A 16,915-nucleotide genomic window follows, 5' to 3' on the forward strand; every position below is an offset into this window, starting at 1 on the left:
ATGAAGAAGGTCAGATGATAGTGAATTTTGTGTAAAGCATGGACATGGCTGTGGTGAATATGTATTTTAAGAAGAGAGAGGAACATAGGGTGATGTACAAGAGTGATGGAAGATGCACACAGGTAGGTTATATACTATGCAGGAGGTCAATATGAAGGAGATTGAAGACTGTAAAGTGGGTGCAGGGGAAAGTGTAGTTAGGCAGCATAGGATGGTGGTCTGCAGGATGACGTTGGAGATCAAGAAGAGGAAAAGAGTGATGGCAGAGCCAAGGATCAAATGGTGAAAGTTGAAAAAGAAAGACTGCAAGGTTGAGTTCAGGGAGGAGGTAAGACAGGCACTGGGTGGCAGTGAAGAGTTGCCATATAGATGGGCAACTACAGCAGAAGTAGTAAGTGTGATAACAAGAAGGGTGCTTAGTGTGACATCTGGACAGAGGAGGGAGGAAAAGGAAACCTGGTGGTGGAATGGACAAGTTCAGGAGAGCATACAGAGGAAGAGGTGGGCAAGGAAGAAGTGGGATGGTCGGAGAGATGCAGAAAATATACAAGAGTACAAGGAGATAAAGCATAAGGTGAAGAAAGAGGTGGTGAGGGCTAAAGAAAAGGCATATGATACGTTTTATGAGAGGTTGAACACTAAGGAGGGAGAAAAGGACCTGTACCGATTGACTAGACAGTGGGACCAAAGTGAGAAAGATGTGCAGCAGGGTAGGGTGATAAAGGATAAAGTTGCAAACATCGAGCAGATGGAAAGAGTACTTTGAGAGGCTGATGAATGAAGAAAATGAGAGAGAGAGGAGGCTGGATGATGTGGTGATAGTGAATCAGCAAGGAGGAAGTAGGACAGCTATGAAGAGGATGAAGAACAGAAAGGCCATTGGTCCAGATGACATACCCGTGGAAGCATGGAGGTGTTTAGGATGGCAGTGGAGTTTTTAACCAGATTGTTTAATGCAATAATAGAAAGTGAGAGGATGACTGAGGAGTGGAGAAGAAGTGTACTGATAGTGATTTTTAAGAATAAGGAGGTCTCGTCCATTACGGGAGATGAACTGAAGCGGAGCGTCATTGCAGCGGCTTTATTTTTTCTCTTATTTCTTATTATCCCGAGGTATCCTGTATTTACCTAACCAAAGAAGTTTCTACTACAGTATCTAAACATGAGTAACAAGAAAGGGGGTCAGAAAGAAACGGAAAAGAAACCTAAAACTACACCCAAGTCTAGACAGGCATCAGACCCAAGTGCAAGGTGCGGCCTTTCAGAGGCTGACCTGGAACAGGCAGGCGAAAGCACAGACTTCCCAGGACCCTGTTCCACTCCATCAACTCCAGTCGAGAGTGAAAATGGGAGCGAAAGTGCAAGTGATGCAGGTCATGATAGTTTGCCGATTCCAGAAGATCACTTGAAACTAGAGATGGCCTTGCAGTCCGCACATTCATCTACTCCTCGCAAGCCAGAAGCATCGGCTGTAACGGGGGTTGCTACTTCACCCACAGAGTACGAAAGCCGAAATCATTTGTCCGAACTGAAGGAAATGATCGCAACATTGGCCACGGCCACGGCCATAAGTGAGCTCAAGAAAGCCATTCAGAAAAATATGAAGAAAGAAATAAATGGCTTGCTCAAGACAAATGAGAAGACAAACGAGAAGCTGTGGCTGGAGCTGCAAGAGATGCGGCAGGAATATAAAGACTTGGAAAAACATATATATAATCGTTTTGATGCAGTCTTTAAAGACATGCTGAGAAAAATTGAGGAACACATTCAGGAAAATGCATCTAAACTGAGAGAATTTTCAGATCAGCTGGAAGACGTTAAGCAGACATTCAAGGCTCGAATTGAAACAGCTGGACATTTGGCATTTAACGCCGATGGATGGAATGCAAAAAACTCTGAGACAGACTTGCAGCTCTAGAAGATGGATGCAGAAGGAATAATATTAGAATCGAAGGTCTACCTGAGAATCGTGAAAGTCCAAACCCAGTGAAACTTATAGCTGAACTATTCTCAAAAATATTTGGAGAGGACTTTAAATCAGATACTGAGATAGCGGCAGCTTATTGCATACATGGATTAAATACTTCTAAACCTATAGGACTTTAATTGTCTGCTTCGAGAGATTACAATTTAAGCTTAATGTAATGGCACTTCTTAGACACAAACAAGAGATTATATTTAAAAATAACCACATTCATATTTTCCCTGATTTCTCACCCTCAACAGCTACTAAATGTGCAGCTTTTTACAAAATTAAACAGCGGTTATGGAAAGCCGATATCAGATACAGCCTCTTGTATCCTGCCAAACTGAAAGTAGATATTCAAGACAAATATCACATCTTCTCCTCCACGGAGGAAGCAGAAAAGGAATTAAGAAAGCTGATCCTGACGCTTTTTTGAAATACGATAGTGAGTCACATCCTGTCATGATATGGCAAGAAGATATTATCTGCTGTGTGATATACTTGCAATAATACGGGTACCATAATTATACATTCTTTTTTCTTCTCTGCCACTTTTTGTTTATGTTTTAATTACAATTACATATGTATGTGTGGAAGAAATCAAAGTAGTTCTTTTTTTTTTCTTTTGTTTTTAACTACAGTAATCCCTCCTCGATCGCGGGGGGTTCTGGAATGAAAATCCGCGAAGTAGAAACCATATGTTTGCATGGTTATTTTTATATATTTTAAGCCCTTATAAACTCTCCAACACTGTTAACATTATTAGAGCCCTCTAGACATGAAATAACACCCTTTAGTCAAAAGTTTAAACTGTGCTCCATGACAAGACAGAGATGACTGTTCTTTCTCACAATTAAAAGAATGCAAACATATCTTCCTCTTCAAAGAATGTGTGTCAGGAGCAGAGAATGTCAGAGAGAGAGAGAGAGCGAGAGAAAAGCAAACAATCAAAAAATCAATACGTGCTTTTGGGCTTTTAAGTATGTCGAAGCACCGCAATAAAGCCTCTAGGCAAACAGCCTCTGTGCAGACAGCCCCTCTGCTCACACCCCATCCATTAGGCAGAGAGAGTGAGAGAGACAGAGAAAAGCAAATAATCAAGCACCACGCGGGAAGCATATCGTATATCATTGAGGAGTTTTAGTTAATATGTAATACATGCTCTGATTGGGTAGCTTCTCAGCCATCCGCCAGTACCGTCCCTTGTATAAAATCAACTGGGCAAACTACCTGAGGAACCATGTACCATAAATTAAAAGACCCATTGTCCGCAGAAATCCGCGAACCAGCGAAAAATCTGTGATATATATTTAGATATGCTTACATTTAAAATCCACAATGGAGTGAAGCCATGAATGTCGAAGCTCGATATGGCGAGGGATCACTGTATTCTAATGGAGACTGTTTAACATAATACCCTTGTTTTATTGTTTTTGTTATTATTACATTAGGGTTTACTTTTAAACAGGGCTACTTTTAAAAACCATTCCCTGGTTTTACTGTCTTAATATTTCAAGACTGTTGAAGATTATAATTTATCGGCAATAGACAACTCTACTTTATAATCCTGAAATGCCGCTACTGGGGGGCTTATTTTGTTTTGGACGTGCTCTGTCTTTAGGTATGTCAGAGGACTGTGACTTTGTAAAGTGGGGTCCAACCTCACGTGGGGAGGAAAAATGTGGAGTGTGGGGCCATGGGGGAGAAAGAGAGCAAGCTATATCTAATCTATTCTTTTAATTCTTATAATTATAACTTCCAACATAACAATAGGCTGCTTGGCAATAACTCATGGGAAAATTGGAAATTAAGTTTAAAGCTGTCTCACTTCCAGTTAAGACTACAAAATGACATCAAAAATTCAGAATCAATGTCTGCCTGATGGGACAGTTAACTTTGTGAGCTGGAATGTTAAAGGCCTGAATCACGAATTAAAGAGAAAGAAAGTATTCTCTCACCTAACAGGTCTAAACGCTAAAACAGTATTTTTACATTAGACCCACTTATTAAGCAAAGATCAGTTCCAGTTGCAAAAAGACTGGACTGGCCAAATGTTCCATTCCAGCTTTACAAAGAAAACTAGAGGTGTGGGAATCCTTATACATAGAACAGTCTCATTTGTAGCATCAGATGTAGTATCTGATCCTAAAGGGAGATATGTGATTGTCATTTGCAACTTATTCAACTGTAAGGTAATTTTGAAAAAATGTTTATGCACCCAATGTCGATGATAGGGAATTCATGTAAAATGTATTTGCATCTATTCCCAATGTGAACACTCATAAAATTATAATGGCTAGGGACTTTAATTGTGTTTTAAATCCACTCTTTGATAGGTCTCCTGTCACAGGGGGGATGGCATCTAACACTGCAAAGACAATTAAACAGTTTTTAACTGACCATAACTTATTAGACCCCTGGAGGTTTCTAAACCCAAACTCAAGAACATATTCCTTCTACTCACCAGTGCATCATTGCTACTCAAGAATTGATTATTTCTTTATAGATATTAATATCTTCCCTGCTATTAAACCTTGCAAGTACGACGCTATTATTATTTATGACCATGCACCTCTGATCATGGAGCTGAAATCACTATGCCCCACAATACTCATCTCGCAGATGGCGTCTTAACCCAATTCTATTAGCAGATGAGAACTGTACAGAATTTATATCAAAACAAACCAGTTTCTTCCGAGAGACAAATACATCCTCAGAGGTCTATTCAGGAATACTCTGGGAAACTCTAAAGGCCTTCTTAAGAGGACAGATTATTTCATATCTTTCCCACTGAAATAAATTAGAAACCAATAAGGTATCAGAGCTAACCAGTGAAATTACTAGAATAGATCAAGAACAAGCCAGGTGTCCAAACGAGGCTCTTTTTAGGAAAAGACAAGCTTTCCATTCAGAGCTCAACCTCTTAACAACCAAAGAAATGGAATGACTCATTTTTAAATCAAGACATCATTACTATGAACACTGAGAGAAAGCTAATAAGCTCTTAGGTCAACAAATCCACAAGCAAGAAGTTTGCATTACAGTCCCAGCAAATCATCAACACAAACAGAGATAAAATCATTGACCATAAAAATGCACACATTTAGAGACTACTATAAATCCATATATTCTACTGAGTTCAAAGAAGACAACACACAATCTAATCCATTTATGAATACATTACAGATACCACAAATAGATACTTTTATTGCAGAGGAACTGGATAAACCTCTGGTGCTATCAGAATTACTAGATGCTATAAAGTCACTTAATAGCGGGAAAGCAGCACACCCTGATGTGTACCCTGTTGAATTTTATAAGAAATTCTCCACTCAGCTAGCTCCCCTCTTATTAGCAACATTTACAGAAGCTAGAGACAATCAAATTCTACCTCAAACTTTTCTTTAAGCATTAATCACCTTCTTTCCTAAACAATATAAGGACTTATTACAATGTGCATCATACAGACCAATTTCACTTCTGAATAATGATGTTAAGATACTCCAAAGTCCTAGCTAGAAGGATGGAGAAAGTGCTGCCTTCTGTAATATTGCAAGATCAAACTGGATTTATTAAAGGCCAACACTTAGATTCCAATCTCAGATGCCTGTTTAATGTAATATATTCACCTGCAAAGTCAAACACCCCAGAGGTATTATTATCGTTGGATGCAGAAAAAGCATTTGATATGATTGAATGGAACTACCTTTTCACTACATTAGAGAAATTTGGGTTTGGCCCAAATATTTGTACATGGATCAAACTACTGTATACCAATCCAGAAGCTTCAGTTTGTATTAACATTTGCTCAGACTACTTTAAACTAGAACATGGTACCACACAAGTTTGCCCCTTGTCACCACAGCTATTTGCAATCGCCATTGAACCACTGGCAGTTCACTGTCGAAATGCTTATTGATAAAGGGGATTATCAGAGAAGGACTGGAACAGAAAATTTCTCTATATGCAGATGATATGGTACTGTATATATCAGACCCACAAAAAAACTGTGCCTGCAGTCTTAACAGCATTTACAGAATTTCAAAACATCTCTGGTCTCAGAATTAATTTGAATAAAAGTGTGCTCTTTCCAGTGAATTCTCAAGCATACAATATTAGATTGGACACCTTCCCTTTTATTATTGCAGATCAGTTTAAATACCTAGGGGTAAATATCACAAGTAAACATAAAGCTCTTTTTGAACAAAATTTCGCCGTCTGTATGGAAAAAATGAAGCAAGACTTGCATAGATGGTCAACCCTCCATCTCACTCTAGCTGGAAGAATTAACGTTGTTAAGATGAATATCCTTCCTAAGCTTCTCTTTTTATTTCAAAACATTCCAATATACATCAATAAATCATTCTTTAAGCAATTAGATTCAACCATAACCTCATTTATTTGGAACTTAAAACATCCACGTATCCAAAGAGTAACCCTACAAAGGCAGAAGATGGCATGGCTCTACCTAACTTTCAGTTTTATTACTGGGCAGCAAACATACAAGCTATAAAAACCTGGACCCAAATAGTTGAACATACACAGGCTTGGTCCACAATAAAAATAAAATCCTGCAGTACTTCTCTACATTCCCTGCTTTGTGCCCCAATAAATGCAAGTTATCACCAATATACTAATAACCCAATTGTGCTTCACTCACTCAGAATATGGAACCAATGTAGAAAGCATTTTAAGATGGAGAATCTTTTATCTGTGGCACCTCTGCATGAGAACCACCTTTTTCAACCCTCGCAAACATATGCAGTTTTAATATCTGGAAAACATTTGGGATTAAATTGCTTAGAGATCTTTATATATACAACATCTTTGCGTCCTATGAACAATTACATTCCAAATTAAATTTTCCAGCAACACATTTCTTTCACTATCTTCAAATTAGAAACAATATCAAACAGAACCTGCCCGATTTTCCCCATCTCCCACCTTCCTCTATGCTGGAAAAAATATTGCTTAGTCTCGAGGACTCAGACAGCATTTCTGCAATATATAAAAATATTTTACAGTCCCTCCCTGTCAAATATCCAAGAGGACAATGGGAAAAGGATCCTTCACTCCACACAACAGAAAAGGAGTGGAAGGTAGCAATGCAGAGAATTCATTCGAGCTCCATATCCTTATCTGTATCCACCTATTAAACACATCAATTTATTTATTTTTACTATTTTTAAGTTTTATTCCGTTGGCCATGCTCTCTTTCTTAGGGGTGGGGGTTGATTTGTTTTCAATCCTATTTTTTGTAAAAATTGATCTATTTGTATAGAATGATTACAATAAAATCAATAAAATTAAACAGCATTAACTTATGGGAAAGAGTGGTGGAAGCTAGGTTAAGAATGGAGTTGATGATTAGTGTGTAGCAGTATGGTTTCATGGCAGGAAAGAGCAACACAAATGCGATGTTTGCTCTAAGAGTGTTGATGGAGAAGTAAAGAGAAGGCCAGAAGGATTTGCATTGCATCTTTGTGGACCTGGAAAAAGCATATACTGTAGTAGGGTACCCTGAGAGGAGCTGTGGCACTGTATGAGGAAGTCGGTAATGGCAGAGAAGTATGTATGAGTAGTACAGGATATGTATGATCGAAGTGTGGCAGTGGTGAGGTCTGCTGTAGGTGACGGATGCATTCAATGTGGAGGTGGTATTACATCAGGGATTGGCTTTGAGCCCTTTCTTATTTGCAATGGTGATGGACAGATTGACAAACGAGATTAGACAGTAGTCCCTGTGGACTATGTTGTTTGCTGATGACATTATGATCTGTAGCTAGAGTAGGGAGCAGGTTGAGGAGACCCTGGAGAGGAGGAGATATGATCTAGAGTGGAGAGGAATGAAGTTACGTAGGAACAAGAAAGAATTCAAATGTGTAAAAGAGAGGCAGGTCAGTGGAATGGTGAGGATGCAGGGAGTAGATTAGGCGAAAGTGGATGAGTTTAAATACCTGGGATCAACAGTACAGAGTAACGGGGATTATGGTAGAGAGGTGAATAAAAGTGTGCAGGCAGTGTGGAATGGGTGGAGAAGAATGTCAGGAGTAATTTGTGTTATCAGCAAGAGTGAAAGGGATGGTCTATAGATCAATAGCGAGACAAGCTAAGTTATATGGGTTTGAAGACAGTGGAACTGACCCAAAAACAGGAGACCGAGCTGGAGAATTAAAGATGTTAAGATTTGCATTGAGTGTGACAAGGATCGACAAGATTAGAAATGAGTGCATTAGAGGGTCAGCTCAGGTTGAACAGTTTGGAGACAGAGAGGCGAGATTGTATTGGTTTGGATATGTGCAGAGGAGAGATGCTGGGTATATTAAGAAAAGGATGCTAATGATAGATCTGCCAGGCAAGAGGGAAAGAGGAAGGCCTAAGAGGAGATTTATGGATGTGATGAAAGAGAACATGCAGGTGATGGGTGTAACAGAGCCAGACTCAGAGGACAGGAAGATATGGAAAAAGATGATCCACTGTGGCAAACCCAACAGGAGCAGCCGAAAGAAAAAGAAGATAGTTGTTGTGTGATTATAGAGTACAGACATGTAGTACCAGCTATGGTAGATCTGGGAAGGACCAAGCTCATCAATGTGTAATCAAAATTAGCTGTTTAGTAAGAATATTTATTGAACTATGCCATGAAAAGAGAGAGACATTATAAAAAGTGTGAGTATAATAAATGCTGCTTTATGTCATGCCAAAAATAAGGCTTCTCTCATTAAAAGAGAAAGGAATAAATGATCAGAGAGGATGGGAAGCACCAGTAAGAAATGAAGTTTGGGTATATGCCCTTGGTCTTACAATAGTAGATTGTCTGTTTATCGTTTAGAGTAGCTCTATAGTTGGAGTATCTAATGTACATATTTTTCATTAGTGCACTTTAGAATAAGGACTTCTTATTCTCACATTAATTGATTTTTGGATAAGCTTTAATTGTGAAGGTGGGGATTACATTAGTTAGTTAAATCAAACTCTTAAAGTCTTTTCAAAAGTCTTGTTATTCAAGCCACCGTAAAACCAATGTATTAAAACAGAGTTTGATTTCTAGTAGCATTTAACATCCTTCACATACTGTAAATGTGCTTACAATGAAAAAATATAACAAGTTTAATAAAAAACAAAAGTAATGCATGCATATATAAAGAAGGAAAGTTACTGTCCATCTCTTGAGAGTCACTATTATGTTATATTATGTTCCCATATTTTGACAATGAAGTTAACCCATTTACTTAAAATTTAGTTTGTACCTGACCTAAGTAATAAACATCTTCCACTTGATTGAGCTCCAGTGCTAAACAATGTGGCAGTTGGCTCCACGGTACATGACAGCACTTGAATCCTGATCCATTGATAACATAACTCAGGATAAGCTTGGCAAATGAGGACACACAAACACAGTAAGAAAAAGGTAGGTGCAAGTGCTTAGTGGTTGTATTAAAACCAAACGATAATGCAAAAAGTGCAGTGCTTCAAATAAATTTATTAAATCCAAACAACAGAGCAAAAAGTACAGTTCTTCAAATAAAATCTATAAATAAGTAATCTCAATAAAAACAGGTGATGTGCGGATCATTAATAACTGTGGATTTTTAAAGAGCTCTTGTTTTCATTAATTCTTTTCTTATAATTGTTATTTATTTATTAGTGGTTTATTTTGTTGAGTGTTTTGTTTCGTGATTCATGTGTTGGGGGAAGTGCTACAGCGTGGTATTATGCATACTGGGGGTTTGTTTGTTTTTTACATTTTCTTATTTGCAGTATAATAACATTTGTCGTCTAACTTGACATTTGCTTCAGTTGGTGTGCTTGTATACTTGTTGTGGTCTAGTAGGAAAGTAGTGTTGATCACTTGCGCCCTGGAGTATTTCTTTATTTTTTTTCTCTCTTTTGCTGCCACACTAGATCAGCAGTGCATATTATAATCGTGCCAGCTTGGGGAGCAGTACAACTTGCATATAACAATGCTTTAATTTGAACATTTGCTGTCTATACATCTTAAGCAGTTGGGAAAGTTCCACAATCTCCAGAATTCATGTGAAATGGTTTCCCATTCTGCACTACTTGACAACACCACAAAGTATTTACTCACTGCCTTATACAGTATGTGTGTTTGCAAACTTTGGCAATGTCAAACGCAGTGGAAAATCTTAATTTATAGTTTGTGGCTACTCTTATAGCCCAGCAGGATAAAAGATTGACTACCGGCATCTCAGACAATCTGATCGAACTGGAGTGGTTGCCAGAATGATAAACAAAGGGCTTAATATGATGATCAAAGGAAGATATGCAAACATTTTTTAAAGTGCTTCTCTTCATCTTATCAAGTCATGCATCTGTTTAAAGAACATTATACTCACCCTCCTGCTTTCAGGTAGTGGGTCTGACATTCCACCTTCTCTCTTTTTCCTATTAAAACCAGCAATAACAGACAAAACTCTCTTCTTCCATCAGCAGAGTTATGGAGAACAGTGATTTTATTATGTTCTAATTCATTCGGAGGGATCCAAAAAAAAAAAAAAAACCTGACAGATCCAAGTTCTCCACAAGGCTAGTTTTTTTCTTTACTGTATTTATAACAAGCACGCATAATTTTAACAAAAATAAACATTTAGAAGTTGCTCCATTTGGCAGTTTTATGTCATCTGAACTGAGCAGCAGAAAGCTCTTCCCCACTTGTAGGTCTACAACATTAACACTGTCTTTAAAAAACTGAAATTTCTTGTGATGGTTTATGACCAGTTGAAGAATAAACTGTTAATGTTCCTAGTCCTTTGTCCATATTGCATTGTAATTTTCATTGAGATTTATTCCTCTTACAGCTGAGTCGTTCACTACCATCACAGATGCCGACAGTTCATAAAATTTGTTGATGATGGGATCATCTGTTCACTGTACTGGTGGTTTCTTAAGAAATGACAGACTTTTATTTGCCTCTTTCCATTGGAACATCAAAGGAGGATGTTGTTCCTTCTGTTACCAAATTCTCCAACTTCGGCTGTTCAGATTGATTATTCAGCTTAAGACGTTGAGGAATGTCTGGTAACATTTGTTGCTGCTGGCTTTGCAAGACCTTTTCCTTTGTTTCTGCGGAAACTTCGTCATCTAAAAGGGCTAAAATAGAAACTCCTACTGACTACTAGGATGCTCTTGAAACTGCTACTTCACACTAGAATGGTCTGGAAATGTCCACTTACTACTAGATTTTTCTGGGAACACCACCTTAGTTCCAGAATGTTCTCTGCTTCATTCTTTCATTGTTTACTAATCACTTAGGCAGTTAAGAACCCTAATGCAAGAGTACTATATGTATACAGTTACAATACAAATAATATGTTCAGAATGGAGCAAACTCTAAATGTTTCACAAATGGGACCATAATTTTACAGGGAAACAAGCTATCCCGAATGGAAAAAAAAGACTTGTGGAGAAATTCTTCTACAAACATAAAAGTCTTTGCATTTGTATAGATAGATAGATAGATAGATAGATAGATAGATACTTTATTAATCCCAAGGGGAAATTAACATACTCCAGCAGCAGCATACTGATAAAGAACAATATTAAATTAAAGAGTGATAACAATGAAGGTATAACAGACAGACAATAACTTTGTATAATGTTAGCGTTTACTCCCCTGGGTGAAACTGAAGAGTCGCATAGTGTGGGGGAGGAACAGGACAGTAACAGCAGTCTGTCACTGAAGCTGCTCCTCTGTCTGGAGATGATACTGTTCAGTGGATGCATGGATTCTCTATGATTGACAGGAGCCTGCTCAGTGCCCGTCGCTCTGCCACAGATGTCAAACTGTCCAGCTCCGTGCCTACAATACAGCCTGCTATCCTCACCAGTTTGTCCAGGCGTGAGGCGCCCCTCTTCTTTATGCTGACTCCTCAGCACACCACTGCGTAGAAGAGGGTGCTCGCCACAACCGTCTGATAGAACATCTGCAGCATCTTATTGCAGATGTTAAATGACGCCAGCCTTCTAAGGAAGTATAGTCGACTCTGTCCTTTCTTACACAGAGCATCAGTATTGGCAGTCCATTCCAATTTATCATCCAGCTACACTCCCAGGTATCTATAGGTTTGTGGGCCACCCTAATATTTCATATTCTTTAAATTGCTAAGAAGGATTATAAACAATATTTTATGATATCTAAAACTGTATGCTTTAATTGTAAGTGCACATTGCTTGCTTGAACATTTAATCTCAGTAAAGTAGCTTGTTTAAACAAAAAGGGGGAGTGCTAGTAGTGGCAACAGACAGAAGGCTAAAGTAGCAAAAATGAAACTCCCTAGTGTGAAAAGGGCATTCTTGCAAGGGGAAATGTTAACTTTAAGTGATAAACTGGTCATTTTCTGAACTTTCAACATGTGTACAAGTTAAAATCTCAAACTATTGGTTATCTTTGAGCACCTACACCTCATGAACATGTACTGATATGGACTATCAAAATGTCATTGGGCAGAGAGGGGATGGGGTGTTCACCTTGGCACTGGCATGCATTAAAAATCATCAGCCTAAAGTGAGGGCATCTTTCAATCATCTGTTATTAAACAGAAGGACCAAGAAGGAAGAGAAGCAGAAGACACATGCCATGAAACTGGCAATGTGACTTAAAAAGACCCAAAAGCTAAACATCTGTAAGTGTATCAGCCAGTATCTTCTATAACAGCCCATAAAATGTTCCTGGTTGTATTAATTGATTTACCACACTGTTTTATTTTGCTTCTGATTTTTGGCATAATAAAAAAAATTAAATCTGTAATAACTGATTTAAAGTGTATAGCCTGCTTCCTTTGCTTGCATTTAATATTTGCTCGATCCTTCAACCTGTGGTATAAATGAATAAAGAAAAGACATCATCATATAGATGAAGTGTAGCACAGTACCAGCCAATTCTAGGTACAGATAATCCATAGTCCCACCGTCAAGTGTATTGTGACTGTTGTCTGTGTCCCCTTCTAGGCCAAGTGACTGCACAAATACAGAGCTAGAGCAGAGATGTGTAGATTTATATAACAAAGAACCTGGGCATGTCACTAAATGTATCTAATGTATTAGGATAGGATCACCCTAAAACCCTTTCACGATAAAAGTAAAGTCTTCAGGCTTAGCCATCTTTAATTGAACAATCATGTCAACAATTCCCCTCCTCTGCTGTGAAACTGTTAGGTATGCAACATTAATAAAACACTGCCTCCTCCTGACTAGGAAAATATCAACACATAGATTAAAGGGCCAACTTTATGCTTGACAGCAGGCAAGCTTTGGGTTGCAATATAGTAAGTATAAATAGGGCTTTACTCATTACTAAATTCCAGAGAGGCAGAATCTTGGAAGTATTAAATACCATGCCTGGATTGGATGGCAGCTCTTTACTAAGTACAACTGTGCACATACTCACACATACTCAAAACCATAGGACTAAACTAACAATCTCAAATTTGAACTAGGAATATCTAGAAAAACCTATGGGGATATATGGACAAACTACAAGTTCCTGGTCAGACCAGAAAAACAAACCCAGGGCTCTGGAACAGTGAGAAGGTCTTTTTATTATAGTATGGTTTAAACTGTGATGGTTTACTGTACACTTAGACACTTATCTTTTTATTAAGGTGGATTACATATTTATGTAATTCTTTTTAGTGTTAACCATTTCCCAGATAAGGTTCTCTTTAGTTTAATTAGAACATTAATGACGGTTTCATATAAGTAACCCTAACAGCAGTACAATCTCTGCTTCTGTTCATAATTTTCATGGATAGAACATAAAGTTGTAGCTCAGGTTTGTAGGGTATTCAGTTTAATAATCTAAAGGCTGAACCTTTATTCTTTGCTGATGATGTTGTCATTACTAGAGTATGATATTTTGTGTGCAATGCAATAGTTCACAGTTGAGTTTGATATAGTTGGAATGAGAATTACCACCTCCAAACCAGAGGTCTTCATCCTCTTCCATGAAAGAGCTGCTTATGTTCTGCATGGTAAGCAGCTGCACCTGTGAAAGTGCTCATGTACCCTGGGGTTTTATTCAAGAGTTAGTGTAAAAGTGATCATGAGATTGACTCAAGAATCAGTTCAGTGGCAGCAGTTGTACCAAAATTGCAATGGATTGTGATGGTGAAGTGGGAGCTAAGTCAACGGATGAAGCTTTCAGTTAACAAATTTATATCCCCATCCTCACCTACAGTCGCAATCTCTATTAACTGAAAATTTACAGCATGAGCATAAGTGGGCATAGTTAAGTTTCTACACAAGGTATGTGGACATAGTGTCCATGACATGATTAGAAACTTTTTCAGTGTGGGAGAAACTTTGATTAGAATCAGTGCTGCTCCAGATCGAGAGAAGCCAATTGAGGTGATTTGAAGAAGAAAGACCATTAGACGCCTCTCTTGGGAAGTTTACAAGTTATAGCTCATTGGGTGAAGACAGTTTCAGACCCAGGATGTACTGCAACTGTTTGAGTATCCGGGGTATTCTACAAAAATGGCTGGAAAAAGTTTCATTGGATAGGGAGGTCTGGTCAGGTGTTCCTACTGCTTCTATTGCCTGGAGAAATGTAAAGAAAAATGATGTTGATTATGCTAAAAGATGTAATTCTACAGATGGTGTTTACACATTATACTTTATTTTAATATTGAATATTTTAATGACTAAGGGAAAATTAATAATTGAATCTACTCAATTTATAATGACATAACATTCTCAAACTTGCTCAGTCCAGTTGAGAGTGTATCCTAGAAGCATCAATCATCTGGGCTGGGAATGTTGACATTGCACAGTCTGCTGACACTCATACTTAAATTTGGTAGTCAAGAAAACACAGAAGTCTTGACAATGTGAGTGGAAAGGCCATAGAGACAGCAATAAGTCAAATCCAAAATGTTTGTGAGGCAGCAGTGCTAACCACTGCACCACCGTGACCCTTTCCAGTTTGTAATAGTAAAACAAAAAAGCATAGTAGAATAATTTAAAATTGTCATTTAAAGATTTTTTCTAATGTGAATACATTTTTATTTTTAAACATTTGTTTTATTGTTTTATGCAATCAAGAAATATTCAGAATTTAGGTATATTCTGATCATACTTTGCAAATAAAAAAACTATCTAAATTAAAGTTATTGTCAAATTTAAATCATGTAGAAATGCATTTTTTATTTTTTTCACTCTTCTTTGTTTTATGAACCCTCACATTTCAGTGGTATTTTTCATATATTTTGTGATTTTTTTTTAAACTGAGTTTGTCTTTCTCAGGCAAGAAATGATGCCCAGCACAATGCCTCCATCATGTGGTTTCAGGTAATAATTGCATATTAGTGAATTTATAGACTTACAAAATCTGACACATTAAAAAAATATTTTATCATTTCACATAAATTTTAAGTATCAATAAACTTTATTTCTCAATCACACTAATCTAACAATTTTTGTAATGTTTATTGGGATCATTTGATGTTTCCTTTAATATATTCCTTTTAATATTCTTTTTTTCTATTTGTAATGCAGAATATTATATTTTAAAAGTTGCAAAATGGAGATTATTAACATGGATTGGCGCAAAAAATATTGTATTTAAATTTAGTTAAACAGCTATACAATTTTTATTTTTGCCTTACAGAACTTAATTAAGCAATAATGAAACTAATTAATGTACTCACTTTTAATACCATGATATAATTCTGTTGTTATTTTTTGTTGTTTACTTCACTGTTAATCCACTTGTCCATCCAAAAAAATGTAGAAGAAATGGAGCCAGGCTGAAACAGATAAGAAAGTACTGATGATGCACTCTTGAGAGACACTTACAAGTTCAAGTAAGTACATCCTTTTAGCCATGAGTTCACGTCCCACTATGCCCCTTTTACCACAGTTGTGTTTTATTCTTTGTGGCACGGATGATTGCCTGAGCATTAGTTATATCTATGTGTACTGCTTACATTGTTCCTCCTTGAGTATGCTGTATGAAAGCAGGCCATTTTCTTTCTTGTGGGAGTTCCTTAGCTTGCAGCATGTACTTAAAGTGCTCATGATTAAACTCTTCTTTCTCCTTTAAGAGGTCCCATGTCTGCTTTTATGAGCTTTTAAGCTCTACTAAAGATTCCCTTGAAGCATCACATACTTTTATTTCCCAAAGTCCTAATATATGACAGTTTCTTTGCAGAACATGTGAGACAGCAAGCGGAATTTAGGCACAGTAATTTTATATTTTGTAAAGCAGGCAATGGAAATAAAAGTAACCATTCTAATAAAAGTAAAATCAATAGTAAACAAAGTAATATTAGTATCCTCTATACACAAAGTTATACATTGAAACTATTATATGAAAGACACTAAAAAAAATTTCATTATTTGCTATTTTTCATTGCCGCATATTTGCACAACTATTACCCATTTGGCATTACATTTACCCTCTATCTTTCCTCTTACAGGTGATTAGCCTACAGTATAACCCTGATGTATGTTATTTACCAGTATCACAAAGCCCTAAATAATACAGCTTTACGCATCACTGGGCCACACCAATCCTGATACCTTCATGTTTGAAAATATCTAAAGGAATGGACGTTAAAGAACTATAAATGTTAAAATCACTGACAATTGGGGGGTTGGGGCATTATAGTTAACAAGTCTGTTCAATAATGTGTGAAAGGTGACGGCAGTGATTTAGGATGGACAGAAAGGGGGTGAATGCACTCCGTTTTCTTAATCAAGGCCTTACACCAATGTGCCTCCACAGTAAAGACTATGCTGTGGTAATATAATAAGGACCCTGTTTGTTAGCTGAATCTCATATCTTTAGAACACTCGGAAAGATACTTATGTAGTCATACCGTAGGAGTCTGACAGTTGTTAGAACATTAGAACAGTCTAGACGAGAACAGGCCATTCAGCCCAACAAAGCTCGCCAGTCCTATCCACTTGTTTCCTCCAAGAAAA

The sequence above is a fragment of the Polypterus senegalus genome, chromosome 5 (assembly GCF_016835505.1).
Source record: "Polypterus senegalus isolate Bchr_013 chromosome 5, ASM1683550v1, whole genome shotgun sequence".
NCBI lineage: Eukaryota > Metazoa > Chordata > Cladistia > Polypteriformes > Polypteridae > Polypterus > Polypterus senegalus.